Raw genomic sequence first — 14,933 nt, forward strand, 5'->3', positions numbered from 1 at the left:
CAGTTATCCGCACGCGTCACGAGCGGGGCAGCTTGGAGCACTACGTTTCCCAGGTTACCACGCGGCGAAGAGACCTAGAAGAGTGCAGAAACTCGCCGCGAGGCCAACTGGGAAATGTAGTTTATGAACTCCCCCCAAAATCTACACCTATCAAGGCTTTCAAACTCCTTCGACGGTTCGAAATCTTACTCTAAAGTCATTCTGTTATAGAAGGATCCTTTGGAGGCTCTTTGTTCCACATGATTTCACCTGCCTGAATCCTTCTCCAAATTGATTTCTTATGCATGATCTTTAAAGGTTTTATGGAACTGAGGCATCTGGGTGGCTCAGTTGGTTGGGCCATTGCCTTTGGCTCTGGTGATGATCCCAGTTGGTCATCCCGGAGTCGTGGATCCAGACCCTTGTTGGGCTTCCTGCTCTGCCCTCTGACCTTCTCCCCTCTCATGCTCTCTCTCTCTCTTTCAAATAAATAAATAAAATGTATTTTTTTAAAGTAAAGGTTTTATGGAACTAAGATTAAAAATTATTCCATAGGTTCCATAAATTATTCTACTAATAGAAACTCAAGCCTCATCCTTCATGCTCCTAGCGAAGTCCATTTGCTATTACTTTAATATATTTATTTATATATCTTTAAATTTATTTATATATTTATATTATTTGTATATTTATATATTTATTTATATATTTTTACTTATATTTACTTTAATTACTTTAAGATAGACATGCCCAGGATCCTATGAAGGTTAGCTCTTTTTTTTTTTTTTAAAGATTTTATTTATTTATTTGACAGAGAGAGATCACAAGCAGGCAGAGAGGCAGGCAGAGAGAGAGAGAGAGAGGAGGAAGCAGACTCCCTGCTGAGCAGAGAGCCCGACGCGGGACTGGATCCCAGGACCCTGAGATCACGACCTGAGCCGAAAGCAGTGGCTTAACCCACTGAGCCATCCAGGCGCCCGAAGGTTAGCTCTTTTATTTGACATATGACCCAGTATTAGTCAGGTTCGGGAACATTTGATCAAGAGACTGATCCTTAGGAAATCTCATGCCATTAATTGTCAGTTATTATCATTTGATAAGTGGCCACAGCAGTAAAGGTAGAAAACAAAAGACAGTTCCTCATTCTCACTTCCACCATTCCTAGTCTATCACTTGAGCTGGATGGAAGTCGATTAGAGCACACTGGGAGACCTCCTCCATCTGTTGTTGCTGTTGCTCATAAATAATGATTAACCTACAGTTTTGCAATGACTTAAATTTTTCAGCCCATAATTTTTCTGACCTGTCCCATCGTTAGTTAAAGAGTTAAGGGGACTTGAGTTTCATGGCAAGCAAAATAGCTCTGTTCTCTGGGCTGTTGGCCCAGAGGAGAAGAGAAAAAACATCAAGGCTATGGGAAACACAGCTCTGCCCAGGTCTCTTGACAGAGAGAGTAGGTAGAGAGGCAGGCAGAGAGAGAGGGAGGAAGCAGGGTCCCCGCTGATGAGAGAGCGAGACGCAGAGCTCAATCCCAGGACCCCGAGATCATGACCTCAGCCAAAGGCAGAGGCTTAACCCACAGAGCCACCCAGGTGCCCTAGCTTCATATATCTCTTAGTCTTGATTTTATTTATATTTTTTATCTCCAATTGGTTATGTTCAACTGCCATGAAGGTACCTCTACTTGGATGTCCTTTCATAGCTTCCCTCTTACTACAGCTTCATGAAAAGAGCTCCTTTTCCAGGTTCCCCATTTTTGTCACTGATCTCATTGTTTTTTCTTTCCACTCAGGCTTTGAACTTCGAGCACTTAAAATTTTTTATTTTACTGTGGCAGGAATGCTTAACATAAGACCTATTCTCTTAACAAAATTTTAAATGTGTGACGCCATTCAAAAAGTACAAATGTATAAATGTGGTATAGAGGTACTGTGTCTTAGAGCAGATCTCGAGAACTTACTCATCTTGCTTAACTGAAACTTAGGCCCATTGCTTAGTAACTCCCAACTCCTCCCTCCCTCATTTTTTTGGCAACCACTATTCCACCCTTTATTTCTATAAATGTGTCTGTTTTATTTTTATTTATTTTATTATTTTTTAAAAAATGTTTTATTTATTTATTTCAGAGAGAGAGCACAGAGGGAGATTGGGAGGCAGAAGAAGACTCCTTGCTGAGCAGGGAGCCTGAAGCAGCACTTGATTCCAGGACTCTGAGATGATAACCTGAGCCAAAGGCAGACGTTTAACCAACTGAGTTTCCCAGGTGCCCCATATTTTTATTTACTTTATTTTATTTTCAAGATTTTATTTATTTATTTGACAGACAGAGATCACAAGTAGGCAGAGAGGCAGGCAGAGAGAGAGGGGGAAGCAGGCTCCTGGCTGAGCAGAGAGCCCTACGCGGGACTCTATCCCAGGACCCTGGGATCATGACCTGAGCCGAAGGCAGAGGCTTTAATCCACTGAGCCACCCAGGAGCCCCCATATTTTTATTTTTATTTTTTTAAAGATGTATTTATCTAGAGAGAAAGAGGGCATTCATGTGTGTGCTCGCACACAGTGCAGGGTGGTTGGGCAGAGGGAGAAAGAGAATCTCAAGCAGACTCCCCGTTGAGCTCTCCAGGGACCGAGACCGACTGGGGACTCCATCCCACCACCTGAGATCGTGACCTCAACCAAATCGAGAACTGGATGCCCAGACACCCCTAAATTTGTCTATTTTAGATGTCATATAAATGGAGTAGTTGTCTTTCTATGATTTGGTCATTTCACTTAGCATAATGTCCTCAAGGTTCATTCACGTGGTTGCCTACTGCAGAATTTCCACTTTTATGGAAGGCTAAATGATATTCCACTATAAGCATACATACCTTTCCTTCATCTACTTGTCTATCAATGGACATTTAGGTTGCTTCCATGTCTTGGTTATTTGTGAATAGAGGTTAATGTGCATGGTAGTGCTAATATCTCTTCAAGATTCTGCTTTCAATTCTCTTGCATAATTACCCAGAAGTGGGATTGCTGGATCATATGGTAGTTCTATGATTAACTTTTTGAGGAACTGCCATACCGTTTTTCCAGAATGGCTGCACCATTTTGCTTTCCCACCAGTTGTGTGCAAGGGTTCCAGTTTCTCCACATTCTTGCCTACAGTTGTCTTTTTTTTCCCTTGGGTAATAGTGATTTTTTTTTTTTTAGAGATTTTATTTATTTATCAGAGAGAGAGCGAGCACAGGCAGACAGAATGGCAGGCAGAGGCAGAGGGAGAAGCAGGCTCCCTGCTGAGCAAGGAGCCCGATGTGGGACTTGATCCCAGGATGCTGGGATCATGACCTGAGCCGAAGGCAGCTGCTTAACCAACTGAGCCACCCAGGCGTCCTGGGTAATAGCGATCTTGACAGGTGTGAAATAATATCCCATTGAAATTTTGATTGGTATTTCCCTAATGATGAGTGACATTGAACATTCTGTTATCTACCTGTTGGCCATTTGCATGTCTTCTTTGGAGAAATGCCATTTTTAAATCATGTTATTAGTTTTATTATTATTATTATTATTATTTTTGCTATTGCAGGCCTCGAGCGTTATGAACACTTCCTTTTACACACATCACTTTATAGCCCCCTCCTTTTAAAAAAGCTTGTCACCAGGACGCCTGGGTGGCTCAGTTGGTTGGACGACTGCCTTCGGCTCAGGGCGTGATCCTGGAGTCCCGGGATCGAGTCCCACATCAGGCTCCCAGCTCCATGGGGAGTCTGCTTCGCTCTCTGACCTTCTCCTCGCTCATGCTCTCTCTCACTGTCTCTCTCTCTCAAATAAATAAATAAAATAAATAAAATCTTAAAAAAAAAAGCTTGTCACCACATCATCTGATTCTTCTTTCTTTCTTTTTTTTTTAAGATTTTATTTATTTATTTGACAGACAGAGATCACAAGTAGGCAGAGAGGCAGGCAGAGAGAGGGGGAAGCAGGCTCCCCGCCGAGCAGAGAGCCAGATGTGGGACTCGATCCCAGGACCCTGAGATCATGACCTGAGCTGAAGGCAGAGGCTTAACCCACTGAGCCACCCAGGAGCCCCCTGATTCTTCTTTCAAAACATTTCTCCACCCACCCTTTTTGCTTCATGTTAGGGTCCATTTCCTGGTTTAGGCTTTCATTATCTCATACCTCGATCATCTTCAATAACTTGTTCATTGGTTTGCCTGATTCAAGTTTGTCTTCAGTTCATCCTACGTACTGGCCAGGATGATTTCCCTAAAACATCATTGTTCCTTCAACTGTCTAGCAAGTATCCAAAGATTTAGCAACCTTCCTGAGCTGGTATCCAACACCCTCTACCCTGCCACCCTCCCTGACCAACTTTCTCTCACCTGATCTCAAATGGGAGTTTCCCCCTTCAACAAGGTCAGGTTCCTTATACTCTTTAAAAGCCCTATTTCATTTCTGACTTTGCACCTTTGCCCAGGGCCCCTTACCTATCAGAATACCCTGCAGGCTTCTCTTCACAAACCTCTCTTACCTCACTTCAAGTTCTCAAACTTCTGTGTGCACAAGAATCACCCGGGGCACTTGTTAAATATGGACATTGTGATCCAGGGAAAATTTTTTTATTTGCTACCAACGTGATTCTTAGACCAGATTCCACTTTGAGAAATGCTGTTAAGGCCTGACTTTAGTGTCAACTCACCATGAACATTTCCTTTATCACTGCAGCCCTCAACACCTGTAGCTTTTACAGTCAGCTTGCCTTGTAGTCACTTATGTGACCAATTTATAATAATCTAACTTAAAAGCAACCAGCATGTTGCAAAGTAAACAAAGACTTCAAATAGAAAATTTTGGTTTTGGGCCCTGTTGTCTGTGAGAAGAACTTCCTGAAGTTTCCCAAATCAGAAAGGTGAGGACCAAAGATTTAAGAGGGAAGATTAGCAAGTTCCTGGTATTCCCCCCCAACCCCCCCATCACAGTTTCTCTCCTCCCTTTGTTGGGGGCCAGGTATATTTCTTCCATAGTAAGTTGCAGTTTCCGAGAGAGGCAGTTATAAATAAGAGGGAGGGAAAGCCCATGCAGAGTGCCAAGCAACTGATTTGCATATGCATGTTTGGAACACAGTTGTTTGCAGGCTGGGGCAAGTGGTAAGCCTTGTTTTGTTACTATCACACTTCCTAGGGCTGTCTGCCTCCTTCCATTTTACGTTTGATTTCTCACTTTTTATTCTGAAAATGTTCAAACCCACAGGAAATTTGAAAGAGGAGTTGAATGCATACCAGTATGTCTTTGAGCTGGATTTCAATGACTAACATTGTGCCCCATCTGCTTTGTCTCTTCGTGTGTAGGGAATCATTTGAAAATAAGTCATACACACTTCATCCCTAAATAGTTCAGCACACAGCTCCTAATAATGAAATTTGCTTACAAAACCTCAATACCATGATAACACCTAAGAAAAGTAACCTCAGTTGAGGAGTATCTGAACCTTTACATATTTCTATAGCATTGAAATATTTTTTCTTGCCTCTAATCTAGAATATTAAATTCATGCATTGTGTTTAGTTCTTTTATTTCTTTCATTTTTTTTTTAAAGATTTTTTTATTTATTTGTCAGAGAGAGAGAGCACAAGCAGGGGGAGCAGAAGACAGAGGGAGAAGCAGGCTCCCCACTGAGCAAGGAGCCTGATGCTGATCTCAGGACCCTGGGATCACAACCCAAGCTGAAGGCAGACGCTTAACCACTGAACCACCCAGGCATCCCTCTTTACTCTTATTTTAATGCAGAACTACACTGTGTCCAGTACAGAACCCAGTAGCCACGTGTGGTTATTTACATTTAAATTAATTAAAATTAAATACATTTAAAAATCAGCTCATCAGTCATCCTGGCCATATTCCAGGGTGCTCAGGGGCCACACGGGCGCCGCTGGTGAACAACCCAGATGTGACCATTTCCACCATCTGTCAGACAACATCAGTCTGTAATCTTCTTTTCCTTTTCATAACATTGACTTTCTTTCTAACGAGTCCAGGCCATTGTCTTGTAGACAGTCTCACAGTCTGGATTGTCCGTTTTTTTCAGTGTTAGTTTCTGGAAGGCCATGTTTTGGCCAGAGCCCTACACAGAGGGTGTGTTCCATCACTAACTGCAGAAGCCTGCTAGTGTTACCTACGGTATGAGTCGGTAAGTGCTTACGGAAGTGGTGACCCAGCACTGGACAGTCACCGCAGGGCTCAGGAGCTTGACTTCAAATAGAAGAGCAAAGGGTAGGGGCGCCGGGGTGGCTCAGTCGGTTAAGCCTCTGCCTTTGGCTCAGGTGGGGATCCCAGGGTCCTGAGATCGAGTGCCACATCGTGCTTCCCTGGGCTTGCTTGTGGCAGGGCTGCTGCTCCCCCTGCTTGTGCTTTCTCTCTCTCTATGACAAAAAAAATCTTAAAAAGGAAAAAAAAAAAAAAGAAGAGCGAAGAGTTTATATGGTCTCCAGAGCCTCTATCACTGTGCCAGGACAGGGAGGAAAATGCTTTGTGACATGAAATGCAGACAGAAGTGACACAGCAAGCAGCCCAGCAGCACAGAGGGAGAGGAGGCACGGACCCAGGAAGGGGGAGGTCCTGGGGCTCTGGCTGTCCCTGAGCCCCAAAGTCCAAGCTCTTTTAAATAATCATAACTGTGGGGGCACTTGGGTGGCTCAGTTAGGTAAGCGGCCAGCTCTTGATTTCAGCTCAGGCCCTGATCTGGGGGGAGGGTCCTGGGATGGAGCCCTACATAGGGCTCCGTACTCAGCGGGGAGTCTGCTTGAGGATTCTTCCCCTCTAGCTCTGCCCTTCACCCTGCTCCTGCATGCACTCTCTTGCTCTCAAATAAAGAAATCTTAAAAAGAAATAAATAATCATAACTTTTTGGTGACTGCTTTGGGCACAGGAAGCAGCTTGATGAGATGCCTGTGACCCAGCTAAGCATTCAGCCGGAAGGCTTCGCAGCAAGGTCCTCTAGGGAACCCTCTAGAGAGAGGCTGGCAAGAACAACTGCCGCTCACTCCACAGGCTTGTGCCCTGAGTCGGGTTAACTTTGCCCTTGGGAGCATCAAGGGAAAACACCGAACTCTAGTTTTTACAGTTTTGTTGCCACATTACCTCCTTGGAAGGATCCCCTCCCTTCCACCTCCAAATAAGGACCAGGGAAAGAAGACAGAAAAAGGGCAGAAGCTAGAGGGGAAATTTTGGTTTAAAGAGCTGAGGGTATGGTCCCAACTGTCCACGTCGGGAAGTCGCATCTGTAAAATGAAGGTGTTCTCTTCCAACACAGATGATTCTGCTCTAATTTTCTGTGTCCCTTTTAGCTCTGCAAGAGGGGAGGAAGACAGAGATCATTGCACCTATAGACCATCCTTATTGTCCACCGACAATCCCTTGCCCCTCCACTAAGACCTGGAAATACCAATGTCTCCCTAGCTCTCGGAGTTGAACTCGAACATGAACATTAATGAGAAGTCCCCAGGCAGGAGACTGATGAAAGTACACACAGATCTAAAGAAGGAATGCGTTGATCTATAGAGAAATTGGTCAACCTCAGAGGCAGGGAGAGGAGACTCGGAAACATACCGTTCACACCTCTTCCGGCTCTGTCTGGTAGACACCAGAATCTTCAGGGAGTATCTGGCTGGCTGTCAGGTATCCTTATCGCGGAGACTCATGGAGATGAATAACAAGACCCGGTACCTTTCTATCTTCAAGTTATAGAATTAACTTCTTTGTTAGGATTTTAAACCCTCTGGGTACCTCCTGACTGCCTACCTTCCCACGAAGCTTGCTCTAGGGAGCGAATGTGCTGGGGAGGCTGATGTGTCTTTTGTGCCCATTTGGTCCTAAGCCCAGGCCTGAAGGAGTCTGTGTGGGTCCAAGTCAGCCTCCCCGAGATGATTTCTGGATGGGAGCGAGTTTCTGAGCCTCTGAGGATGAAGCCAGGCTTGGGGGCGGGGTCTGTTCACCCAGTGGAGACCTGTGAAGACAGTGCCCCCCCTCCCCCAACAGCTCTGTCCAACTTCAGCTGCACTCATGTCCCTGATGGGTAATATCCAGGATGGATCTGGGTCTGCTAGCTTCTGGATTCACTAGTTCCTTCCTATCACCCCAAACTCTGTATTCTGAGTATTTCTCTTTTTGTTTTGCTCTACCACCAAGTCAATCAACATTATATAGTAATAATAAAAGCTTCTGTTTATTGAATCTTCCATGTGCCCGATGGGCCCACAAGGAAGGCATCGTTGTCCTAATCTATAAATGGGACAACTGGGGGATCAGAAGAGGCGAATTATGGCCACCAGCTGAAAGAGGTGAGATTCAAATCTATGTCTGTCTACCTCTAAAACTTGTGCTTAAATGTTATTATTATTATTATTATTTTAAATATCTTATTTATTTTTAAAGAGAGAGAGAGAGAGAGAGAGAGCACATGAGCTGGGGAAGGTGCAGAGGGAGAAGCAGACTCCCCGCTGAGTGAGGAGCCTGATGTGGGACTCCAACCCAGGACCCTGGTATCATGACCTGAGCCAAAGGCAGATGCTTAACCGGCCAAGCCATCCAGGCACTCTACTTAATATTATTTTAACAATTAAGCCCCATGAGATTAGGAGTTTTCTAAGTCTCCTCATTCTGAAAGTGGACATGGGGATTCTTACTTATTGAGGTCAAAGAATAAGAAGCTCTTGACTGGAGAAGCAGCTTAGTGACTGTGTCTGGTGAGAGCAGGAGAATTCCAGTGCTGCCCTAGGGCATCCCAGGGGATTCTGACTGCCATCTTTGACCCTGATACAGGAAGGAAATAACCCAGATTCTACATGATGCCTTGTCCTGTCCTCCTCAGCTCCATAGTTACTAGGGAGAAGGATCAGTAGCTGCTGTGCTCCAAGCTTGGGAGTGGCTCCCCCGAGAGCACCTCAGGCCTTGGGGACATTCCTCCACCCCAACCTGAACCTAGATGGAAGGACGGTTCAGATTTTGGCCTGGCAATCAGATCTTAGTAAATATTTCATATTTGACAGGGCATTTATTCTTTCGAAGCTTTAGTTTCTCTTTCTACAGATTTCTTTCTTTTTTATTTTATATATATATTTTAATTTAAATTCAAGTTAATTAACATACAGTGTAGTATTGGTTTCAGAAGCAGAATTTGGTGATTCATCACTTACATTCAACACCCAGGGCTCATTCCAACAAGTGCCCTCCTTAATGCCCATCCCCCACTTACCCATCCCCCCACCCACTCCCCTCCAGCCCTTGGTCTATTTCCATAGTTAAGAGTCTTTTATGGTTTGCCTTCCTCTCTGTTTTTATCTTATTTTATTTTTCCTTCCCTTCCCCTATGTTCATCTGTTTTGTTTCTTAAATTCCACATGAGTGAAATTACATGATATTTGTCTTTCTCTGACTGACTTCTTTTGTTTCTTCCCACAGGTTTCTAACTCCTAAAAACCAAACACTTCATTTCTGAATAACTTGTGAGGTAGTCAACAACTTGGGTAATGTACTTGAAACTCACACATGTGACAGTCTGTGGCAGAGTCAAGGACAGAAAAACATGTGGTTGTCCCTGGCCGACCGCAGTTTGGAGCAATGTTCTCTATCTACTCGTTCAACATTCCTTTGTTTCCTTTGAACTCCCTTTGATGGGAGTTAAGAGAAAAAAATTTCTATAATGTCCAAAATAAGGGAATTTTTTTGGTGGGGAGGCCAGGTTACTGAATGTGACATCACATTTAAACTTATTTGGAATTATTTTAAGTTTTTAAAAAAGGTGACCAATAGCTTGGCAGTATTAGTCACCATACTTAACTAAACATGAATGTTGCCATAAAGTCTTTCAAATTATGGTTAAGAAAAACCTTTTCTGGGACGCCTGGGTGGCTCATTTGGTTAAGCAGCTGCCTTCGGCTCAGGTCATGATCCCAGCATCCTGGGATCGAGTCCCACATTGGGCTCCTTGCTCCGCAGGGAGCCTGCTTCTCCCTCTGACTCTGCCTTCCACTCTGTCTGCCTGTGCTCGCTCTCGCTTGCTCTCTCTCTGACAAATAAATAAATAAAATCTTTAAAAAAAAATAAAGAAAAACCTTTTCTGGCTGGCCAAACTGTTCTCACTTTTCTGCAATTTCTCTTTTCTTTCAATTTGTTTGTTTGCTTGTTTTTAATTTCCTGAAGCCAGTCATTTTCTTGGGAGCCATATGAAAAGATGTTTGTATCTAGATAATGTAATAAAATGCAGTATAATTTGGTCAGCGGCCCAATACTGTCCATTAGTCAGTTTCTGGATTTTAGCTGGAGGAGAATGGATTTCAAGAGACTGTCCACTGGCGCTGGTGAATCTTGGGGCTGGTGTTGTTGCCTGTAATTATGTAGCAAAGATACCATCAAGGACAGACTGGAGCCTGGGAGGCCTGTTTTAAATGTCCACTGGAAGATATTATCTATTTCAGTAGACAATTAACACTGTGTGGTAATGTAAGGTGTCTCATGGGCAAAATTGACATAACAGGTACCACATTTCTGATCATTTCAGCGATGCCTTTGTCTTCTCTATATAAGGCACCTTGGCCAGCTGTTTCATCTGGCTCCAGGCACGGTGGGAAGGCACTGGGCTGAGAGAAGCCTGGGTGTGAATATGTGACCTTGGGCAAGACACTTAACTCCGCTGAGACTCAATTTCTCTCTTGTAAAAGGGCAATAACATCAATTTTGCAGAGTTATTAGAAATAATATTGAAGTTGCAAATGAGGCCTTATTATTTAAAAGTATATGGTATAGTACAATATACTGTGTATTAAAACATTATGTAAATAATAATTAACAAGCAATTATCCTCTGTTAGTTCTTAATAAACCTTGTTAACATATTGCTTCTTTGAAGAATTAGTTCGAGAGCCCAGGCCTGTTATAAAACACTGGTTTCTGGACGCCTGGGTGGCTCAGTTGGTTAAGCAACTGCTTTTGGCTCAGGTCACGATCCTGGGGTCCTGGGATCGAGTTCCACATCGGGCTCCCAGCTTCCCGGGGAGTCTGCTTCTCCCTCTGACCTCCCCTCTCATGCGCTCTCTCACTCTGTCTCTCCCAAATAAATAAATAAAATCTTTTAAAAGAAAACCAAAACCATACTGATTTCTTTTTTTTTAAACCTATTTTCTTTTCTTTCTTTCTTTTTTTTTTATTTTTAAGATTTTATTTATTTATTTGACAGACAGAGATCACAAGCAGGCAGAGATGCAGGCAGAGAGAGAGTGTTAGGGTCCGTGATCAAAGGAACGAGACTGATACAAAGCGAAAGTCAAGCAAAACTTTATTTCGCGCCAAGCATCAGGAATCAAACTACCGGTCAGAGCTACCTCTTACGAAAAGGCGGTGACGATGAACCCAACAAGGTCACTTCCAAGAAGGCCACTCTGGACGAGGCTGCTCTAGATGACGTTGCTGCTCCACAGATGAGGCCGCTCCATGATTGGAGCCATTCCCAAGAAGAGGCCACTCCCAAGACAAGGCCACTGCTCAATGAAGTTTCTCCCCGGACAAGGCCGCTCCCAAGAAGAGGCTGTTCTGGACAAGACCATTTCCTGGATGAGGCCACTCCCAATGACGAAGAAGCAACAATGACAAGGAGGACAACCCAGATGACACAGACTCTGCTCCCCACGATGCTACTCTGACCAGGCTTCCACCCGGAGGAAGCCACCACTGCGGACAAGGCCACTTGTGGTTCGGGGTGGCGAGGCATTTTGCAGGGAGGCTGCTGGTGTCTAGGGGCCGTTGGCATCTCAGGGCTGCTTATGCCTCCAGACTGCTGGCATCTAGGGGCTGCAGGTGTCAGGACCGACTGCTGGCCTCTAGGGTCTGTAGGCATCAGGACCGCAGGCGTCGAGGGACCGCTGACAACTGGACCGCAGATGTCTCAGGACCGCAGGCGTCGAGGGACCGCTGGCAACTGGACCGCAGATGTCTCAGGACCGCAGGCGTCGAGGGACCGCTGACAACTGGACCGCAGATGTCTCAGGACCGCAGGCGTCGAGGGACCGCTGACAACTGGACCGCAGATGTCTCAGGACCGCAGGCGTCGAGGGACCGCAGATGTCTCAGGACCGCAGGCGTCGAGGGACCGCTGGCAATTGAACTGCAGATGTCTCAGGACCGCAGGCGTCGAGGGAACGCTGACAACTGGACCGCAGATGTCTCAGGACCGCAGGCGTCGAGGGACCGCAGATGTCTCAGGACCGCAGGCATCGAGGGACCGCTGACAACTGGACCGCAGATGTCTCAGGACCGCAGGCGTCGAGGGACCGCTGACAACTGGACCGCAGATGTCTCAGGACCGCAGGCGTCGAGGGACCGCTGGCAACTGGACCGCAGATGTCTCAGGACCGCTGGCAATTGGACCGCAGATGTCTCAGGACCGCAGGCGTCGAGGGAACGCTGACAACTGGACCGCAGATGTCTCAGGACCGCAGGCGTCGAGGGACCGCAGATGTCTCAGGACCGCAGGCGTCGAGGGACCGCAGATGTCTCAGGACCGCAGGCGTCGAGGGACCGCTGGCAATTGAACTGCAGATGTCTCAGGACCGCAGGCGTCGAGGGAACGCTGACAACTGGACCGCAGATGTCTCAGGACCGCAGGCGTCGAGGGACCGCAGATGTCTCAGGACCGCAGGCGTCGAGGGAACGCTGACAACTGGACCGCAGATGTCTCAGGACCGCTGGGCCCCCGGAGGCTGGAAGCTGCAGGCGATGGCTCGGGGCCGGAGGCTGGAAGCTGCAGGCGATGGCTCGGGGCCGGAGGCTGGAAGCTGCAGGCGGCGGCGCTCGGGGCCGGAGGCTGGAAGCTGCAGGCGATGGCTCGGGGCCGCCGGCTGGAAGCTGCGGGCGGCGGCGCTCGGGGCCGCCGCCGGAGGGTGCGGGCGGCGGCGCTCGGGGCCGCCGCCGGAGGGTGCGGGCGGCGGCGCTCGGGGCCGCCGCCGGAGGGTGCGGGCGGCGGCGCTCGGGGCCGCCGCCGGAGGGTGCGGGCGGCGGCGCTCGGGGCCGCCGCCGGAGGGTGCGGGCGGCGGCGCTCGGGGCCGCCGCCGGAGGGTGCGGGCGGCGGCGCTCGGGGCCGCCGCCGGAGGGTGCGGGCGGCGGCGCTCGGGGCCGCCGCCGGAGGGTGCGGGCGGCGGCGCTCGGGGCCGCCGCCGGAGGGTGCGGGCGGCGGCGCTCGGGGCGGCCGCCGGAGGCTGGAGGCTGGACCGCCAAACGCGGTTATAGCTCTTACAAGAGCTGTTACAGCTCTTCTATACACCGTTGACTCCCCTGCTCTTCTGCGACTTCCACCGCTCTCCGCCGACTTCACCGCTCTCCGCCGACTTCACCGCTCTCCGCCGACTTCACCGCTCTCCGCCGACTTCATCCCTCCTGTAGCAGCCGCTGCTCTCCTGCAGCAGCCCCCGGCCCTCCTGCAGGAGCCCCGGCCCTCCTGCAGGAGCCCGAGGCTCTCCTGCAGGAGCCCCCCTTTGGCAGCCTGGCAGAGCAACCTTTATGGGGGTGGTTGAGCCCCGCCCCTACACAGGTGGCCAATTGAATTTCAACCTTCCCAGTGGATATACATACGGCTTACTGATTGGATGTCTCCACGCAGTCTGCCCCACCCTTACATTCAGGGTCCACAAGCAAGTTCCTCTGGGAGGGGCAGACCCTTACAAGAGGAGAAAGCAGGCTCCCCCGCGGAGCAGAGAGCCCAATGTGGGGCTCGATCCCAGACCCTGGGATCATGACCTGAGCTGAAGGCAGAGGCTTTCAGCAGAGGCTTTCAGAGCCACCCAGGCACCCCAACCATACTGATTTCTTAAATGTTCTCATGGAAAAAAAAAAAAAAAAAGAAAGAAAAAAAAGGAAAAGAAAAAAGTGGGGTGCCTGCATGGCTCAGTTGATTGGATGTGTGCCTTCAGCTTGGTCATGATCCTAGAGTCCTGGGATCGAGCCTCAGGGTTCCCTGCTCGGTGGGGAGCCTGCTTTGCCTCCCACCCCTCACCTCACTCGTGCTCGCCTCTCTCTAATAAATAAATAAAATCTTTAAAGAGAAAAAAACGGTAAATATGTGAAGTGAAGGGTGTGTTCATTAACACAATGAGGGGGAATCTTTTCTCAACGTATACGTGTATCAAATTATCATGTTCTATTTTAAATATTTTACAAATGTATTTGTCTATTGTACCTTCACAAAGCTGGAAAAAAAAGGCTAATGACTGAGATGAGTAATGCTCAGCATTTAGTGTATGCTCGGCAAGGTTGTCACACGTCCTGTGGGGGAAGGTCCTGGGTGGGCAGGGTTCCCGGCAGAGGCTTTGGCGTCTGACAGACCTGGGGGCACCACAAGGGGCCTCTGCTCTTCCATATCTGCCATCTCAGAAACACAGCTTTGTCACAAACGTGTGTCAGTGTGCGTCTCATGAGGCCACGTTGTCACCCTCTGCCTTCCAAACTCCAGCCACACGCGACTGCCCGTGGTTTCCCAAAGCTCGCGGAGGCTCACTTCCCTGCCTCGCATATCGCTCCCTCCGCAAGACGGCTCCCACTGTCTGCTAACTCCGATTCCCCTTGGCTTCCTCCCAGACTCCCCTGACCCTGAAACTGGATTTCACCTTTTCCATCCGCCCGCTCCCGTAGCCACCCTCCGTGTACCCCTGTGGTCACCATACTGACACTGCCTTGTCATTGACCCATCTCCCACCCTTTAAATAGTGACTGGTTAGTATCTTGGGGTTTAGTGCGTGCTAGGCACAGAGCCCAGTACTTTATGCATCGCCTCGCTGAAGTCTCCTAGCAATTGTAGGAAAGAGGTATTAGTGCAGATAAGGAAGGCCAGGCTCGGAGAGGGTCCAGGATTCCCTAACATCAGGAATACAAGCGGAAGATCTGGGATCTGAATCCGGGCTGGTCTGACTCCAAACCTCTTGCAGT

Source organism: Neovison vison, chromosome 10, assembly GCF_020171115.1.
Source record: "Neovison vison isolate M4711 chromosome 10, ASM_NN_V1, whole genome shotgun sequence".
Classification (NCBI taxonomy): domain Eukaryota; kingdom Metazoa; phylum Chordata; class Mammalia; order Carnivora; family Mustelidae; genus Neogale; species Neogale vison.